We start from the raw sequence: 19205 nt of genomic DNA on the forward strand, positions 1-19205 counted from the left end.
TCAGATGAAGTCCTATTGCCATGTCTAGTTCCAGTGAAAAGTTACTTTTATGAGTAGGGGTCTAGGTTGAGGGAGCTGGGCTTATTTGCTTGGATGAAAAGTAGGCAAGGGACAGTCCAGTAGCTGTTACGGCTACGGGAGGATGATTATGAAAATAATAGGACCAAACTCTACTTGGTAGTGCCAGGTGACTCAAGGGACAGTGACAACCAATTGTTTCTTTGGAGATTCAGGTTGGATGTTGGGAAAATCTTGTTACTAGGAGAGTAGTGCAGCACACTGGCAGGTCATTCAGAGGAGCAAGTATCTGCCCTCTGAGCTTCGCAGGACTCACCAAGGCAAAGCCATGCTGACCCAGTCTGCTTTTGATGATAGTTTTCTTTTGAGTCAGAAGCTGCACTAGGTAAGAAACCCCCTGAGGTTTCTTACAATCAAGTTTTCTAGGAGAATTCCTCCCCTGCTTCTCAAGTGAAGGAATTTTTAGACAACTTTGGACTGAGCTGACCGGCTACTGAGGGATGCGTGGTGGTAAACTTACTTTAATGACCTCAGTACAGCTTTTGTAGTTCATACAGTAATGTTTCAGTACTATACTGAGATTAGTTTTGTTAACCTAAGTGTTTATGACCTGAGGATCAGAAGAGTATTTTTATCAACAGGTTTCTTTTGCTCTCACCTGTCCCTGAAGGAAGGGACAGAACTCTTTGATGGTGAATACAATCCTGCCCAAACAGGCAAACCTCTCCTCGTGGGTCTGCTGAAGATAGCTTCGGGGAATGAAGCGGCATTGTAGTTGCCAAAAGGACAGGTGGTCTGCAGTGAAATTTAGCTTAAAATCTTAAGTTCATAAGACTATACACCCCACAGCAAAAGATCTGTGTAATCTTCATCTTGTACTTTTTCTCTACAGACCCCTTTGCTTAGTAGTACTACCTTTAAGTAAGCCAAAGGTAGCAGACAGGATATCTTCTAATCTTATTTTGGCTCCACTAATATGTATTAGTGGTCGTATTTTATCCTTTTTAGAGCTGATATGAGGGGGAACAGCCAAATGAATCGTTTTGTCAATTTATAACAGGTTTTTTTTGAGAGAGAGAGAGGAAGAGGACAGTCGTACAAAAATACAGAATAGGTGAAGTATCTGTGTTAGAAAGCTGGATGCTATCCCCTTACAGACATTTCCCTACAAATAAACTCTCCATTCCATCTTTGGATCTCTGGTGAATGAAGTCCTGTATGCATTTTGATTTTTGAGGCATTCTTTCTGTAATTTACTTCATTTTTCTGGTGGTGGGATTAAATATTGACATGTGCTACTTGAAACATGCTGTTTTCAGAGGTCGTGCTTTTGGATGCCATTTTATCCCACACAGTGCTTCTGCTAGAGGACCTTGTTTCTTGCCCTGCATTACTCATACTTGTTTGCTTACTTTTTTCTGTGTGAAAACAATTCTTGTTTCTCTTTGTGTTTACAGCTACTTATTTCTTGGTTTCTGTTGCATGGCATTTGGGAAAAATGAAGGTTCATGTTCATGTATATAGTATTATGTGGCAGAGTAATTAGGCAAAGATCCACATGTAATGTTTAAAAGCATTATACAACAAAGTGTTCCTGACACTTCACAGTAATCAGAAAACAAGCTGAAACAAAGCAACCTCTTTTGAGGTGCAAATGGAAATTTGGTGCAAAACTCATGTCTGAATGCATCTAAATCTGATGTTTAAAGAAAAGCTTGCCTAAGTGAACACAAACTCATAGACTTCACAAAACAGAGCTGCCTGTTAACCAAAAGACTAGTTGCTTGCCAACAGTTCACTTGGCATAGCTTTCTCCTACCTGTCATCCATACTTCACAGAAAGAAATAAAACCCTGTACTTACATACTCTAGGCCCTCTCTTCTTGCCAAAGTAATGCTTTTTTAATTATATAGAGTCTTCTGCTCTTACATGTGTGGGTTATTAATTGCTGTAAAAGGCTGAGGGATTGAATGCTGCTCTTACTGATTTTAAAAAACAAAAATTATCCAATTGGCTTTCATTTTCTGTGAAGTTTCCTGGAGCCTAGTTTCTCTGCTTACAGTGGAGATTGCTTGCTGATTTTGCTGCATGCCCCTGAGCATCTACCCTACATTCTCAGGCTGTTAAGAGGCAGCTTGTAGGGAAATGGGAGGTAGCATCACCTGTTAAATAGCGATGGGTTGTTTTACACCTGTATTGCAGTAGTGTGCAAAAACAATATTAATTTTAATGAATTAGAAAGAGCAAGTTATTTTGAATTATTTTTGTGCTAATTGAAGATGGGAAAATTCATAATGTAGCTTAGTTTCAGTTGCATTTTTTCCCTTTGGATTTATAATGGAGTAATAAAATAGAGCTTTTGATTTAAAGGATAATTAGAGAGTTCTCATTACATCACTTGTTCAAAGATATATTCTTTTGAGCCATTGCTTGAATATATGCAGGATTTCAAATATATTTGAGGCTGATAACTGAGTCTTAGTAGATTTCAAAAATACTAGGTTTACATGCAGAAAACTTACTTGGAATACATCTCTCGTATAGTCACATGAAGTATTAGTTTTGGTCATTTAGGAACTTCTTGGAGGACAAATCTTGCTCCTGTCTTCCCAGCAGCTTGGAAATCCCCAAGATAAGGGGCAGAAGTTTAGTATGTGCATCCTCCACTATGCTCCTTGAAACACGAGGGTTTTCCTGTGCCCACATGACTTTGTGGCTGAGGTTAGTAGGTTTTATGAAAAGGTGATTTATCAAATGGTTTCCTCCTGTTGTGGGTTTGAATAGGAACTACTCCAAATCTGAGGCCAGAACAATGGGTATGGAGGAAATTAGTCATGGAGGGGTCTGAGGAGGAAGGAGCATGTTTTTATCAGCAATGGAAGAACTTCCCAGTACATGGGGGTCTCATTAAAGATGATTTATGCACCAGTGGGTAGTGCTGGATTACGCCTTCACATTGTTTCCAATTGAGTATTAAAGACATAAAGGTACAGCACTTGCTTTCTTCTTAATTTGACACATTTGGGAAGTATTCTTCCTAACCACATGGATTCAAAATACATTTCTATGAAGGCTTAAGCATTTGGTGTTTATTTCAGCCGAAGTCAGAGACTTGTGAGGCTTCCATTAAGTAAGTCCCTGGCTGTGGTAGAGATTGTACAAACTAGAGGGACATGAAGTCAGTAAGCAGAGAGAGATTTATCTTGAATTTATGATATATGTGGCTGGCTTAAATAGTGCTTGTACTTTCACCCTGTGGTTCCTTGTGATTCATAAAACATATTTTGGTAGGGTTCAGCAGCTGATGGTAAAGGGTTTCTGTTTTGTATGTAACCTTTTTACATTCTGCTGGAAGATTTGGGAAGACTTATTCTGATAGGAATATTTCGAAGGAAATGGTTGCATTTTTGGATGACTACAGGTATCTAAATATATGGCATATAAACGGCACTAGATAATTTTATATCTGGGATGTCTGTATGGGGCTGGCAAATATAAGACATACCAGTAACCCAGTCCTTCCACCAACGGCTACTGAAGGCCAACAGAAATTCTCTAGGGCATCTAGAAGAAAGTAGATATCTGGGTTTGGATGATTAAAATTTAAATTTTAATGTTATAATACTTCTGTGATTTGGTATTTCAGATGAGAAAACTGGAAACAGCTTTTTTTTTCAGCTGTCATGAAGAAAAACACAATCACTTCCCTGAAAAAACTTTTGCATAAGTCAGTGTTCTAAGAGTAAGGCAATGTAGGTGGTTTGCCAATTTATTTTACTGAGCTTATTATTTTGCCAGTTTATAGTATCTGCCTTATAGAGTCAGCAAGATAATGGTTGTTTTACCAACCTTCCCTCTCCCCAAAAATGTCACCCTCCAAAAAAGAAAATCAAGAGGAGAATCCCAGTTCAACTCTTCTTAGGTTAATTTGGTGTCCATCAGTTGTTCAGAGGAGGAAAGCGTGAGTGAGTGCAAAGATTGCTGTTCAGTCAGGGGGAAAAAAAAAAGCTGGAACATATTCAGCATAGCTTAGAGAACAAGCTTATGTAGCTTATATAGCAACATAGCTGGAACATGCTTATGGCAAGCTGAGGATTTACACCAAAGCTGTAACTGTACATTGTCAAAATACAGGTGTCCTTTAGCTCTATGCTAATGTCTTTAGTTATTTGAATGAATTTGAAAATCAAAGGTGCTTTCCAGTGTATGTAACTAAAATATCTAAATATTTATGTTCATAATAAGGCTTCTTCTGTAGTAAGAGTTCATCTCCTACATGTTTAATGAAGGACATGATAGAAGAAGCCTAAGGGTGACCATCTCAGGTAACCAATACAGAAGCACAGATGCTTTTAGGATATGATGAAATCTCTTAGAATAGCTACTTTGGGATAGGATGAATCATAGCCCACAAATGCCTATTTCTCTTCAGCGACTATAAAGAGAGAGGGGGAGTAGAGTGACTCAGTGAAATGTGGTTGTTTATATTTGGTGAAATATATTTCAAGCTAAGTGCATAAGGCTACAATCCAGAGGCAGCTCAGCTCTCCATGGCACCTGGTGCATGTGTCTCAAACATTCAGCTACAAAAGCCTGGTTGGAGTGAACTGCAGTTCTCTTCTGGCTGATGCCTTCATCATCCTTCCCAACTGGAACCACCCTCTAGAGGAATGGTGCACATGTACTTAGTTTTCATCCCGATGGGGAATTGGTGTCATCCTAAAATAAAGTCAGGATGCAGGCTGGATGTGTGCCTGAACCCATGTGTTTGGATCTCACAATTTAGACATGGCTTAAACTCCTTGTGCAAGCAGTGGAAGGAGAAGGAGCATTTGGAAGGCCTCCAGAAGCCACCTTAATTTTGGTAAGATTGATTCCTAACATGTAACTTAAATATGTGCTTGCTTCTGTGGAGTGTTTTCATTTTATATTTTTCTCAGCATATATGATGAAAATAGAATAATCTGTTTTCCTGTCTGTCCGCAGACAATCTCCAGTTTTCCTAGGTTAGGGAGATGTTGGGATGTCTGGGCGGTGGGAAGCTAAAACAGTTGAAAAGCCAGACTTAAAGTTCTTGCAATAAGCCTATTTTTAAAACAAAAACCAGACCTGTCCTTTCAGAACCTGTTCCCAGTTAGTAACTTGGAATTTTGATATTACTCTTTAAATTTTTAACTTAATAATGATTTCCACCATCACTTCAGCCCCAATATAGAGATTGAGGTATTTTGCAAAAGCTGGCATCAGTGGTATTATGCATGAGTGCCTAGTTTTAAAATCTTGGCAGCTGCTTTGACTTTTCTTTATGCTGTCATTCAGACCATAGCTACCAAAGCTGAATTTTGCTCGTAGTAACAGTTGTGGGAAGTTACTAAGGGAAGAGTCTATTACTGACACAGGAAATAGTTTTGCAGTTCTTTTTGTCATTGCCAAACTTATCAAAATGTCAGTGTTGCCATAGGTCATCTAGGCATAGCTCAAAATCGTCTCTCTGCTGCAGAATGTCACAAATTGCTTGGTGACTTCAGTGCTGGTGTTACATATGTTCCACCCTTCTTGCAAAACTCCCTTTAAATTGAGAAGTTTTGTTGTTTCTGGAATTAGACCTAATTGCTGTGATTTGAGAGTAAGGAAGGGAAAACAACTGTGTGGGTTTTGCATTTTTCAGTTCTTCTCCCTTTATTACTTCCAAAGTAGTCCACTTTTCTCCAAAAGTTATATCAGGACCATTCAGAAAATTGTGTGTAATAGTCACTGTTAGAAGCATTTTTCCCTTGATTCATTAATAACAGGAGCATATCAATCAGAGCAGATGGCATTTTCTGAGTTGGAATTTACCTTTGTTATTCTTTGTTGAGTTTGACACCTGAATTTCTCAGCTTCTCTAAGATTATGTTGTTTTACAGTTAAATATATAATATGGTTGTATAAATCAGACTGAAAATTGAAATTCTGGCCTTTTTCTTAACTGATGTGAAAAATCAATGGGTATATGGGCACATTTCTATTTGAGAACTACTTACTCCTCAATGTACAGAGCAATTAATTTTAAAAATCTCTTTTTTTGCAGTCCATGAAGTCATGCCTTACTGTATGTACTACTCGGGTGCCATTTTTGAGAAAGAGTGTATATTTTGTCTTGAACTTTTTGATGGGTCTTAGCTAAAGGGTTCACAAATGGGATGTGATATATTTTCAGCACACCCCATTGAGTTGGGGGTGTTCTGATCCTTTGGCAGGGGAGGACCTATAACATAATAACCCACATGAGGATCTGGGTGGGTGTGTGGCTACCAGTTTTGTGTTTGTGATTCAAGAGTCCTAGGAATGCCATCTGGAAGCCCCCCAGCCCCGTTTGACTGCTGTTAAAGCTCTGCAGTGGTTCAAGGCCGGTGCGTGCACTGTGGAGCAATGGCACTTGAAATCGGGTTGTGCAGGCAGTGCTGAGCCGGTGCCTTTTCAGGGGTTGTGTTAGTGACTTGTCTTGGGTTTGTGGCAGGGAAGGGTTGAGGTAACTTGCAAGTTTCCTCCCTGTTGTGGAGCAGACTAATGGGCCACAGAAGCTCTCGGCAGGTGTTGTGGTATGAATATGCATGTGCTCTGTGGAGAGGGGCTGGCTCTTGGTGACTGGTGCTGCCTGTGCTGCTTACTCTCCCTTGTCTGGCAGGGGCACCATCTTCTTCTGTGTTGTAACCTGCTCGACTAGACCAGCCAGGCTCTGGCTCTTGCATCTCTTCCTCCCTTTCCCTCTCATCGCTCTCCCTCTTTTGCCCAGCCTCATGCCATGTGTTGGCCCACCTGACCTTTCTGACAGCCCCTCTGCAGTGCACTCTCGAGGGCTTGTCTCACGCACGTCCGTGGGGCACCAGCCCAAGGGTCATGAGAGCAACAGGCGAGGTTGTCTTCCTGCTGTCAGCTCCAATGTCTGGTCTCTGGCAGATGGGAGCAGCAGTTACAGGGGAAATCCTGCTAATCTCCTGTAACCTGAGCCCATTACATGCTCAGTCGCACTGTGGGGCTGGTGCATTTCCAGCCGCATAAGGACTGATGGCTGAAGGAATTGGATGCTCACTGCAGAACAGTTTCTGAGATTTGCACTGTAGAGATCAGAAATAAAAATTAAAAAGATGCTGTGAGTCAGCTGAATATTAGCAGGTTTTAAATCTTTGTCAAATAGGAAAATATTTTCATATGCATAGCAAAAAAGCCTAGCCTTGATCTATTAAAGAAACTCTCAAAAACAGTATCAAAAGAGCAAGGGATCAGCACTTTACCAAATTTCAAGGCTGCCCCAACATGGGCAGAGGAGCCAGAGTTCCCCCGTGAGTTTACAAGGATGGCAAAGCAACATGTTTTTGTCTAGGCTATCTCAGAACTAGGCAGACTGTTTTGGCAGAAAAGTCAATAAATCTTGCAGCAGATGTCCAGCATGGAAAATTTTTAACAAGGGCAGCTCAAGTTTGGCAAAGTCAAAAGAATGTGGAAAATCCTGGTGAGATGCACCAAGCCATCTTAATAACGGGTGGAGTTACCACCCCTGTCCTCGGGGTCTCTTGAACCCACCAGAATCAACTATTTGTGTTTTTTGAGGAGGGTTGTTTTGGGTTTGTTTTTTTTTTTTTTTTATATAGGGCAGAATAGAGAAGAATGGAGGGGGTGACTGAACAGAAAGTAAGGGTTGGCTGGCTTTCTGGAGCCTTCTTTGGCAGGAACACATTGCAGCCATGCCTGGAAGGGAAGGGTTTTCACAAATTGTGTGGGAGATGGTGGAGCCCAAAGGAGAGTTGCTGCTTGCTGGATAGAGGAATAATGGATTTTTGGGAAGCTGTGTTTATAATATGCAAAATAGTCCACAGGAAACAATGGGGCCTTGGGACAGAGCTGCCAGTGAATGAGAGCTTTGTTTTCCTCTTGTCTATTCATATTTCTAAACTTTTAGTGGCATTTTAAACACATTTTACACATTTTTTGTGTAATGGCTTGAATTGCCTAAACTGCTGCCGAAAGTATTGTTGCACTGCAGTCTTTATCCCTTTTTGGATAAAGATTGATTTTCAGTTTAAGCTCCTTTTTGTATTTTTCTTAATTGCCACTCTTGTTTAATAATCCTCGGCTGCTTTGTTCTCATGTTTTAAAACTTTAGAAAAATTAATAGGAAAACTGGTTGACAGCAGACCTTATGTACCAAGCATGTTGAGCTGGCCACAGCCTGACGTGAAAATGGCAACTGGTATCCTACGTAGTCCTTATGCCAGAACCTTGATACAAATGAACATCAGTTGCAAGCTAATTGCATGAACTTCCAGTTTAGATGCTGCTGATGGGATTTGTCTGCCATGGATATGAATTAAAACACCATTGTGTTTTCTTTGAGAGGCATCCCATACCTGCAGTCCCTAACAACCAGTCTGAAATAATCAAAAAGATGTTATGGTTGTATTGCTGTTAAATGCAGACACTGCTCATAAGATTATGCAGTGTTAAAATGACAGTAGTACTGCCTGAATCGGAGTGTGTTTTGGCTGCATGTTAAAATAAAAGATAGATGGTTTGATTTAATATGGTGCATGTCTCACCTTTACAAACAAATGGCATCACTGCAGTTTTGCAGTTTCAGAAATGTTGTTTGTGCACGCGTTTACAATTAGCAAAAGCTTTGAAAATCCTTGTGCAAGAAATGGTGTAGCTGCTGTTGCAGTGGTGGGAAAAGGAGTTGTTTGCTTTTGCTGCGTATGTTATTTCATGGAGCTATCACTTTACCTCAGCAGTAAAACTCCTTCCCTGTGCGAGGGAAATTCCTGGTTCATCAGTATGGATGCATTGTTTTTACACATTAGAAGTGCTGTGTTGCTGTGTCAATCATCCCGTTAGGATCAGTTTAAGAGCAGTAGGGTTGACGAAGCTGGGTGTGATTGGCTGCCTTATGCTGGGAGGGCTCTGTGAGAAGGAAGGGCTGCAGTCTTTCAGCAACAGAGTTTAGGCTGTGTCTTTGCTTCATCATCTGAGGAAAAATTCCCAGATAAGTCACAAGGCTTTCTGAGAAAAAAAGCCAAAACATTACAGGCTGCTCATCATTTCGTGTGAGAATTAGTTACCATGATGCGATGGGAAAGATATGGCTGTTTGTTTATATCAGATGTTCCTGTTCACGTTGGAAATGTGTCGAATAGACAGGGCTAAACAAGGTAGGAGGATTGTTGTCTTTTATCGAATGTTTCAAGAGTTTGCTGCAGTATACTGCATACTGTATGTGTTGCTTGGGGGAGTCAGGGAAACACTGTTTCCCCCGTGAATAGATGCTGTTTGGGCAAAATAGGTGGATTTTACGGTAACTTGTTTTCAAAGGGTATTAATTTCCAGTGTAAATAGCTCTCTTCAGAAATAGAACATGAGTATATGCATATTAAAACAAGTAAAAAAAGAAATAGGTCAGTGTGTTTCAGAAGTGCTGCTACCCTAATTGGATTTTTAGCTGGGTTGTTGTCTGGAAGTGCAGCCTAGCTTTAAGAAGGAGAAGGAGTCACCCTGGAAATCTGTGAAGTTTATAGCAGCTATGTTTGAAGATTTAGGTGAATTAGACTGGCTGATCTAAATAATTCCCTATCGGAAGCTTTAATTAAAGCCAAGACTGCCTGTTTTAGATTTGTAGGAGTATATGAGATTACAGTATTTTACCCTGTTATAAAAGTATGGGTGTTTTTGGCTGCGCTGTGATTCCTTGTCCTCTTCAATGAAAGCCAGGGGAATTTTTCATATTGTAGTTTATTGTAGAAAGCTGCCCTTTCCAGGTCTTTGTCTTGGCAGCAAAACAGAACCTGTACATGAAAACAAGGAAAACAAGGTTGATATTATGTGCTGCAATTATCTGATCTTTATACATTTTTAATGAGAGAACACACAGCTAGCAGAATAATTTAATGAGCAGGCTGGCTTTTAGAGCAATGATTTCACTGTACTAAAGCACATCAACTTTCTTCCAGAGGAGGAGCCTCAGGAAGGAATGGAGAATATTTATGTTAAATGCTCTAGAGAGAAGGAAGAGATATTTAGGCAGAAGTCTGTAAAACTCTGGAAGAATAGAGTAGTTTTTAGTTGTTACTATTATTTGTTAGATAGGAAGCAAACTTTACCATCATGTTGCAGGAGGGCCCTGAGAACATTTCCTCATCCTGTGATATGCTGAAGCCTCTTCAGCTTTCTCAGACTGCCATAGGCATTGATGATGCTCAGTACTTTTCAGGATGTCACTCATGGATGACCTGATTTAACATGCTGACTTCATTTGTGTTATAGCAGCATCATTTATATGTACAGTATATAATATAGTTGGGTTTTTTAAATTTTTTCCCCAAAGATTAGCATTTAGTGAGACAGCAAGAATATGTTGTCTTCTTATCTATCCTGTAGTAGCTATGTTCACTGCATATAGATACTTATATTCAGATAGGATGTTGATAGAAAAAATAAGTGTATGTACTGAGGAAGATCAATTTCTTAAAGAGAAATCAGGTAGAAGAACCTTTTGCTGCCTAAGAAAACCTTTTTGGTGATGTAATTTTTGGGGGAAAGTTTCAAGATTTCCTTATCCTAGGAATGAGCTACACTAGTTTTAGTAGTATTGCAGCAAGTAGGCCCTGCTAGACCAACTGTCCATCGCCCCTCCCATTTTTCAAGGAGAAGTACAGGACATGTACTCAGAACTCTTGATGTCACCTCCCAGTTCTTCACAGCTGACTGCTCAGAGGAGGTTGATATGACTTCCCTGCTCCCTGGCCAAGTACCTGCTGGAGACCTGTGGCTGGGTTGTTGACACATACTCAGGTCATGAGCCGGTTATTTTTGAATGCTACAGTCTTCTACATAAAATCAACCTTGTCTCTTCTGAGAATTTCAAGCTCTGCTAACAAATGAAACACATGTAGAGTGTTATTATTACAAATCCATAGGGTATGGATATGTATGTTTAACTCTCTATCACTATTGATGCTTAAATATGTTGTTTGTGTGGAGACTGTGTTAAGCATGTGAGGCAAAGACTGACAATTAGAAGCAAGTAAAGTAAGCTTTTTCAAGCTATAAAATATGAGACGAGTATTTAGTTTTTGCAAGTAAAGCTATTTTCCTGCACAGCTTTCAGAAAAAACTTTTCAGTCTCCTGTTTAGAGACAGTCTCTTACTTTCAGGTAATTTCAGTGTCTGGCTTCCATACCTTGAAGATCACAATATATAGAGTTATCCTTGTTATGCCTGACTACCAAAGTGAAAATTTGCATTCATCCCTTAGTCAAGTAGTTTGTGTCAAACTACTGACAGACAATCAAATGACAAAAGGATTTAAAAAATTATTTCCTGGTCAAGGTGCATATATGCTACTACTTTATATGCTTAGGTAAATGAACCTTCATCTTGGAGAGTAGAGATGATACTAAATATTCTGTATTTACATTTATTATGTAAACAGTTGGTACTAAAAGTATTTTGGACCAGATTCTGGTGCCGCTTTTCATTTAGTAGTATCTTTTCTGCTTAATTGCTCTGTGTATTTCATCAGAGCTATTAGTGTGGTAACCTTACAGTGTGCAGTCCGTCTGTTTTCAAGGAATAATTACTTTGTTTAGAATTACTCTCTTTATTTTCTGAAGGTAGAATTTTCTAATGAGTTAGAGGTCCTGAAGTACAGTTCTTGACAATAGAGCATTTTTAAAGGCGAATCAACTTCTTCATTTGTAAGTGTACATTTTACAGAAATGTGAGATAATTATGTGCTATCATTTTTAATTTTTTTTTTTCCTGAGCAAGAAAAATGCCTCTTAATGTTGCGTGGGATTTCAGGCACTCGGGTATCACCACTGCTGTGAATGAATCTTCTTCTCTGTTGCTCAGAAGTATGTCAGAAATAATCCGTACTAGGTTTATTTGTAAAAGCTCTGTGAAATATTCAGTTTTTATAATATTAAGAGATGAGAAAAAGACTTAGTGTTTAATTGAAATTACTTTTTAATTATTTTGCATAAAGTTTTAACACATTGCTAATACTTAAATTTTACATGATAGCTATTAGTGATACCGTGCTTCCTAATGTTACTAGAAATTTCTGACTTCAAGGATTGTTTTTTCTCTTCTGGGGAAGAAACACTTTTTTTTAAGTCAGATTATTTTTTCCCTCTTTTTATGAATATGGCCATTACAAAAGTTTAGCAAAAGCAAGCTAAATCACTTGTTTTAAAATTTGATAGTCTGTATTTTCTTTTTAAAACCTTTGATGGTGAAGCTAATTTGAAATGTGTAATACAATGTATTATGGTTAACTAATGTGCACCAGTGCTATGTAACTGGTCTGTAAACAGGCTGAAATTATAGCCTGAGGAAAATAAAACTCATTTCAAGAGTGTCAGTGCTGAAAACTAGTTCAAATAATAGCAGTATTAACTGTTTGACTAATTAAACTAATCTCCTTATACATTATTAGCAAATGCAGTGACAGTTGTTGATTATTGATATACAGAGTCTTCTTTTTAAAAAGCCTTATTTTAAAACCAAACTTTCTGGCTCTATTTGGAGTAGAGGGTGCATGAGGAGAAAGAAGTTATGCAGCCCCTTTCTAGAATCTGCCAACTTCCTAATGGCCACAATTTTTTATTATTCTTTTGTAACAGGGCCGTTAAAACGCCGAGCTCTCTCTCCGATAATGCTGGCGATGTCAAGTTCTTAGTTCAGTATTTCGGGCATGCTAAAAAGGGAAAAGTCTGGGGCTGTGAAGATTGAAGAGCATACCTAACAGGGGATTGTATGCAAAATCCTTATAACTAACACAAAGAAATACTAATTATGTAGGGGACTCTTTGTGCTACTGATGAATACTAAAGCTGTTGAGAACTGCCAGTGTGCAGTTTGCTGCTTCTGCAGAAGACTTGTCGGATTCCTGGAGTCGTAAGTCTGGCAAAGGACCCGGTGGGCTTGTGATACCTGAACCTTTGCCAGTTAGAAGAGCTCAGCTGTAAACAAATTGATAAAACACAGAGGTTCACACTCTTCTTAGTATTTTCTTTTTTTTCTTTCTTTTTTTCTCCCTCCTTTTTCGTCCCTAGATATATGTCCACAAACATATACAGACATACATAATATACACACACACTCATAAAAATATAATTTTCCATCTTCGTGATTTTTGTACTACAAAAACAATAGCTAATAAAGACAGTGGGAGGGATTAAGTGATACAGTTGTTGCATAAAGAAGTGGATTAAGAAATAGGAGCAGATGGTTCATATCAGACTCTATTAATTTTTTCATTTTAGATCAATGATTTTTTTCATCAGTTTCTGAGTGGATGATAAACATTTTGGGACAATCTGGGTATCATGCATTGCTGAACTCATAAATAGAGACAAGGTAAGTCTGGAGGTTCATGAGCTGTAAAATCTTCTCTCCTGCAGGGAGTATAGCACCTCTGACAGTCGGCAGAATCAGAGAGTACAAGTAAGGAAAAATGCAGAAATGTTTTCCCATGGCAGTTTTATGGAAGGAGAAAGCTAGGATTTGGTTAGGAATGCCTTTTTCTTTTTTTTTTGGTGGGAATTCTGAAGGCAGCTTCTCAGTATGTTTTTTGTGTATGATCACTTCACAGAGGCCTGGTAAATAATTTTTTGGTTTATTAACCCTCTCGTGTTCTCTCCTGTCCAGACTGAATACTTTTTGACTTGAGTTTCTGAGGAATTTTGTGCTCGTTTTGTTTTTTTCTTCCCCTAATGCTCTGTTATATATGCTTCAGGTACGCTGAATGGCTCAGTCCCCCAGCCCCTAGTTTTCAGAATCTGTCATGATTTTTGCACTTTATGGGTGTCATGGGCAGTGTTTTGAACTTAGTCTAAAACTAACCTACAATTTCCAAGTGACAAGGTTTCCATTATTTTCCATTGCTCAGAAGGATGATCTTTCAATGCTGGGTTTCAGCATGTCAGGCTTGTGCCTTCACAGTCTCCTTTGGCAGCTCTCTGTGGGACACTCCTGCTAATGTTGAGGTGGGGAAAGTGGCTGTCTCGTAGGACAGCAAAGCCATGTTTTAGTCCATTTGTATCTCTTTTGCCTATTTCCTTCCACTTTTCAGACTGTCTGCAGTGCTGTTATCAGCAGCTAAATGCGTATTTCAAGCCTAGAGCTGCACTGGTTTGTCAGCAGACCCCTCTGGCTGTGCCCCTGGCCGGACAGGCAGGCTTGCTGCTGGCAGGACCATACCTCTGCACCCAGTTAATGATTCAGGACTTCAGCACTGCCTCGCTCTTATTTACTTAAAAGGCTGTGATAACACATAAGGGATTTCTCTGATGGCTGTGTTCACCTGTGGCACAGCATCCCCTCTGCAGCCTCTCTCTGCCATGAGAAGAACAACGCCAGCTTTCCCACCTTCGTCTCCTCACTCTGTAGCCAAAAAGTGGTGTGGCCTGGGGCACCTTCTCCAGCTGGCAGGAGGCTTTTGCAGAGGAGGACGTCGGTGCGTGGGCTGCTGGTGCTGGGGATTGCAGTGCTGCAGTCCTTATTGGCATGCTGAACATGCTCTGGCAGCACGGCGCGCCGCTGTCCTGGAGTCTAGTGCTTGTCTTTAAAAACTTTCTTGCTTCGTGTGTATTTTTTTTACAATTCCCTTGTGTATTTTAGTTGCCCTCTGCTAATGCTCGGAAACACTTTGGGGATGGATTGCTTTATTGCCATAATTTTAAGGGAGTTTGGGTGGTGACTAAAAACTCATAAGATATTCTCTGTCACATTGGAGAAGGCATGAAAGGCTTGAAAAGTGGTCCCACTGACGTGTTTATAAAGCCAGTGCACTTTCCACTTTCCCCCCCCCCTTTTTTTTTTTAAAGAGCTCATTTAATGCTCAGGACTGTGCAGTGAGGCCACTTTCAAAGGCTTTAGTATCCACAGTAGCAGCTCTTTGAAGTGGAAACGCCAGCGGGGAACAAGCCTTCAGCTTAATCCTTGGTGCAAAAGGTCCTAAGTTGTAAGAAGCCACGACTTCCCTCTTGGTGGGAGGAGCTGGAGAGCAATACTTGGAACTGAATCTGTATCCTGGACCTGGACCTCATCTGCAGAGCTGGAAGTGGTTGGACACTTCTGTGGGGCACGAGGGATGCAGTCCCTCTCATCTCTCTTGGTTCTTCACTCTGGTTCTGTCCCAGGTTCTTTCCACGGTTTCTTGAGGAGGAGGACACAACTGAAAGGGGAGAGAATAGGGCTGGAGAGCAAATGTGTTTGTGCTTGGGTTTGTTTGCTCTCTCAAGGTGGTAAATCTTTCCTCTGGAGTGCAGAGCCAGTGGCACAGTCCATCTGCCAGTCCTTGTAGGCGTGTGTCTGTCCAGTTAGGTTGGTGGCTTCATGGTGACCCCAGGTGCCTGTCTCCCTTTTGGCACAAGGAGGGTAAAGGAGATAGTGCTTTTTGATCACCAGTGACTCATTTAAGTACTCAAAAGCTAGGTGGGATGAGTCTGTCATCTCTGAAATCCATTTGTTTGAAATAGGAGATGAAAGTGTTGAGTTTCTTGCGGTAGGGCTTGAGGATCACTGTGTCCCTATGGATTTATAGCCAGTCTTGGTTACAGAGCTAGGCCTCTTGTAAGGAGCTGTCATCCAAAAATGAAAAAGGCAGAAGGATAAGCTGAAGACACCAGTGCCTTGGACTGGCACATGGCTTGAGCTACCAGGGGTGAGAAGCTTTTTGAGGAGGGCTTTCCTTCCCAACTGTAGTAGCCATTGTTGATTCTGAGGACTATTTAAATAATCTGATTTTTAAGTGAAAAGCTATTTTTAAACTTGTTGGTATTTTTGACCTTCAGCGCATCACCTGCCATTTAACTTCACCCTTGTGCTGTTTGCTGTGTGCAAAAATAGTTGTCTTTTCCATGGCACTGGTAAATGACTGAGCATTCTCTGCCTCCTAGTCAAAATCTGGTGGTCCTCATCATCAGTCTATATGAATTTCGTATTCTTTCTGTTGTCAAAAGCCTTGCTGTTGCCTCTTTGTACATGTAAGCCTTTCCACAGTGCTGATGGTGCTGTTACTGTTCTTTTACTCTTTCATCATTCCAGAGTTACATGCTCTATGACTATACACAGTAGTTTAATTCTTTTTTGTTTTCCTTTGATAGTGCAAAATGTTCTGCTTGTTTTATGCTCCCATCAGCTGCTGAATATTTTGCAGAAGTCTTTGTTGAATTGCCTGTAATGTCCACATGATCTTTCCTCTGTAGCAGTGTCTTGTTGGAACCTAGTGCTGTGTGTTTACTATTCATTATTTGTCTGTTTTTTTCCTCATCTGCATTATTTTGCCTATCTTTATGTTAAACTGATGTCATCTTATCACCCAGTGAACTCGTTATCATGAGATCCTTTTGTAACTCTTCACAGTTGGCTTCAGGTATGACTTTGCAAAAATTTTACGTTAACTGCAAACTCTCTTATTGTTTATGGGTATTGTTGCAAAGCAGAGAAGGAAACTCTTTTCGCAGACCTAATTATGAAAATTACAGTATATTATTAGAAGTAAAACATGATATTTAATCTTGTAAGTTTGTTGCGAACTTCTGCTCTGACTTTAGTCTTCATACTGTCTGCAAATGCTTAGCACTTTAACTGCTCTTTTAAATTAAATTTCTTTTAACGTCCATAAGGCCTAAGTCATCATGATAACTGGGTTCCACAAAAATCATCAGGTTACAAAGATGAGATGATTCATTTGTTTTCATTTTTCTTAGTTTTGAGCTTTTAGGATTTGTATTTCCTAGCTCTTCCCTACCATTGTCAGAATTGTACTCCTTAATAAAAACTGACAGTTGCTTGTAAATGTACTTGTAGGTGATAAGGTTTTATGAAATGCACTTGATGTTTTCAGACGTCCAGTGAAATGGGGAAGAGAGCTGTGCTGCAGTAGGGTTCTGTAGTGGGTCCCTAAAATTGAAGATTCTTCTAATAGGAATCAGGATGAGGTGGTGGTGGTTTGGGGGTTTTTTGTTGTTGGGTTTTTTTTTTTTCTTCAAGAGAAATGAAATTAAAACAGACTGATAGTAATATTCTGCTTTGGTGAAGTTAACCACCTGTATCTCACCCATCTGCGTCTCCAGTCACCAAAACATCAGCATACTTTTGAGTTAGGGGAAAGGTAAATGTGATGATTATAATCTTTGAAGTGCTTCACTGGAAGATAAAAATGATTTTCCTGAAATAGGACTTTAAAATTGGTGGAGGGGTTTCTACTTTTCTGATTTCAAAATAGTATTTTGTTTTATTAGTGTGGCTATATTGACTCCAGTTTTGCAGTTAGGAAATTTAGGTTACATCATGCAGGATTATTCTTTAATTGTTTTCCTGATGGACTTTGTTCAACTGGTGCAAAAACATGGGACCTTAAATTCTGGATTTCCATTCAACTTTAGAGAACCATAATTAAATTTACAGCCCCCATTATGTAAGTTAAGTGATCTTTTTCTGTAAGAAAGCATAGAGCTAGAATACCACTGCATCTTTGTTGTCTCTCTTTTCTGTCTTTTCAGGGTATAATTTTTTGGGGGTTTGGAGGCTTTTTCAAGGTTTTTTGGGGTTTTTTGGGCGGGGGGATGGGTTTGGTTTGGTTTGGGTTTTTTTTTTGGTTTTGTGGGGATTTTTTGTTTGTGTGATGTGGGGTTTTTTTGATGGTTTTTTTTTTTGTTGTTTTGTTTTTGTTGTTTGTTTGTTGTGGTTTGGTTTTGGTTTTGTTTGTTTAGTTGGTTTTTTGTAGTGGACAGTCCTGTTCAGTTGCTATAACGTGGTACCATGGTTGCTACTGTTGATGAGCAGAAGAATAAATGTGGAGAAGAGCCATTCAAGTAGGTTTTCAGGATTTCTAGAATCTATGCATTGTAATAAAGTGGATATCTCTGTCAAAGCCAAATATTGGTAGTGTAAACTTTGCAGCCCGTAAAGTTGGAGAGGATTACTGGAGGGCATAACTTTGACTGCGAGCAAGGTGGTTCATTAATTTATTTTTTTATTTTGGTTTGGGTTTTATTTTCTGGTCTGGTTTGATTTTATGTCTCACCTGTTTTATCCTGGAAATGTTGTATGAAATGGAGGGAATTCCTACCAGGTGTCAGGGGCCAGAGTGTGGATAGGTGGAAGGTTAGAAGTTATAAAATCTCTTATCATTTATAAATCTTCAGTGAAATATTGCACTAAAATGAGGCACATTCAAAACACACATTTAAGTCATTTTTTAAAAGTTGTTTTTGGAATAGAAATGTGTGTAAGCATAACAGCAGCAGTCCACTTCTTATGTTTATATAGCTTTTTTTATCTCTGAGTGGTGTTAATGATGTTACTTACTTGACTGCATCCAATTTATTTTTTTCTTTTTTTGCAATTTATTCACTTTGTAACACAGAAATTTTGACATTGTATTTCAAATATAGCGTTGTATATTGAGGTGATATTTGTGCATGGTTAAAGGAAGCTCTTGAATTATGATTTAACACAGAAGTTATGCAAGGCAATACATACTGTAAAGTGTGTCTTTAAATATCCTTCTGGCACTAAACTTGAACTACAACAAATGAATTAAGCTTCTGAAAAGGACAAAAATGTCAAGACTTACTTTAACCAGTCCAAATTTTCCACTGCAATGTGAGCAGGAAACGGTCACTTGCCAAAAGCCAGTTGCTTGTGCTCAGTTGTCAGAAGAGTCTCCACTGCTTTGGAAGTGCTGGTGAATGCCAGGCTGTGCTTACCTGTTCTGCCATTCCCAGGAGGACGAAGAAATCTCTGCAGTTACAGGCAAGCAGAGATAGTAGAAAAAGGTCTGGAAAAGGGCTGTGTCAAACCATTTAGAGGAAATGTGTTCGGTTTTCACTGTAAAACATTGTAATTTGTTGTGTCAAAGGATGAAAGCTCTTGATTTTTCAACGTTTTAAAGTCTTTTTATTCCTACTGCTCTCTTTTCACAATAAATAGCTGAGTTAAAATAGAGATTGTAATTTGAATATTGAGAAAAATTTTTTATTTAAGGTAGGGACGTGCCTGGCTCTGGGACATAGACTAACATTTCCTAACCTGTCAGTATGGCTGCCTGAATCCATTCCCTTTTCAACTTTTAAGCTAAGAGAAATTAAAACAAAGACTATATACTTTAGTTGCTTTTCAAAGATACTGGCTGGAGTTTTTT

At 39.4% G+C, this 19205-nt stretch overlaps 1 protein-coding gene across 10 annotated transcripts in view; it reads left to right on the top strand.

The window, feature by feature from the left end:
* MBNL2 (muscleblind like splicing regulator 2) overlaps nucleotides 1-19205 on the top strand; it is a 107098-nt gene that overhangs the window by 7615 nt on the left and 80278 nt on the right. The window contains exon 1 of one of the 10 annotated variants that reach the window (XM_032100064.1): nucleotides 8986-9204. The exons of the other annotated variants lie outside the window; for them this stretch is intronic. The gene's annotated coding sequence lies outside the window, so the exon portion shown is untranslated. Of the gene's footprint in view, nucleotides 1-8985; nucleotides 9205-19205 lie in introns of those variants that run through there. 10 annotated transcript variants of the gene reach the window in all.

Source organism: Corvus moneduloides, chromosome 2 (genome assembly GCF_009650955.1).
Source record: "Corvus moneduloides isolate bCorMon1 chromosome 2, bCorMon1.pri, whole genome shotgun sequence".
Classification (NCBI taxonomy): Eukaryota; Metazoa; Chordata; class Aves; order Passeriformes; family Corvidae; genus Corvus; species Corvus moneduloides.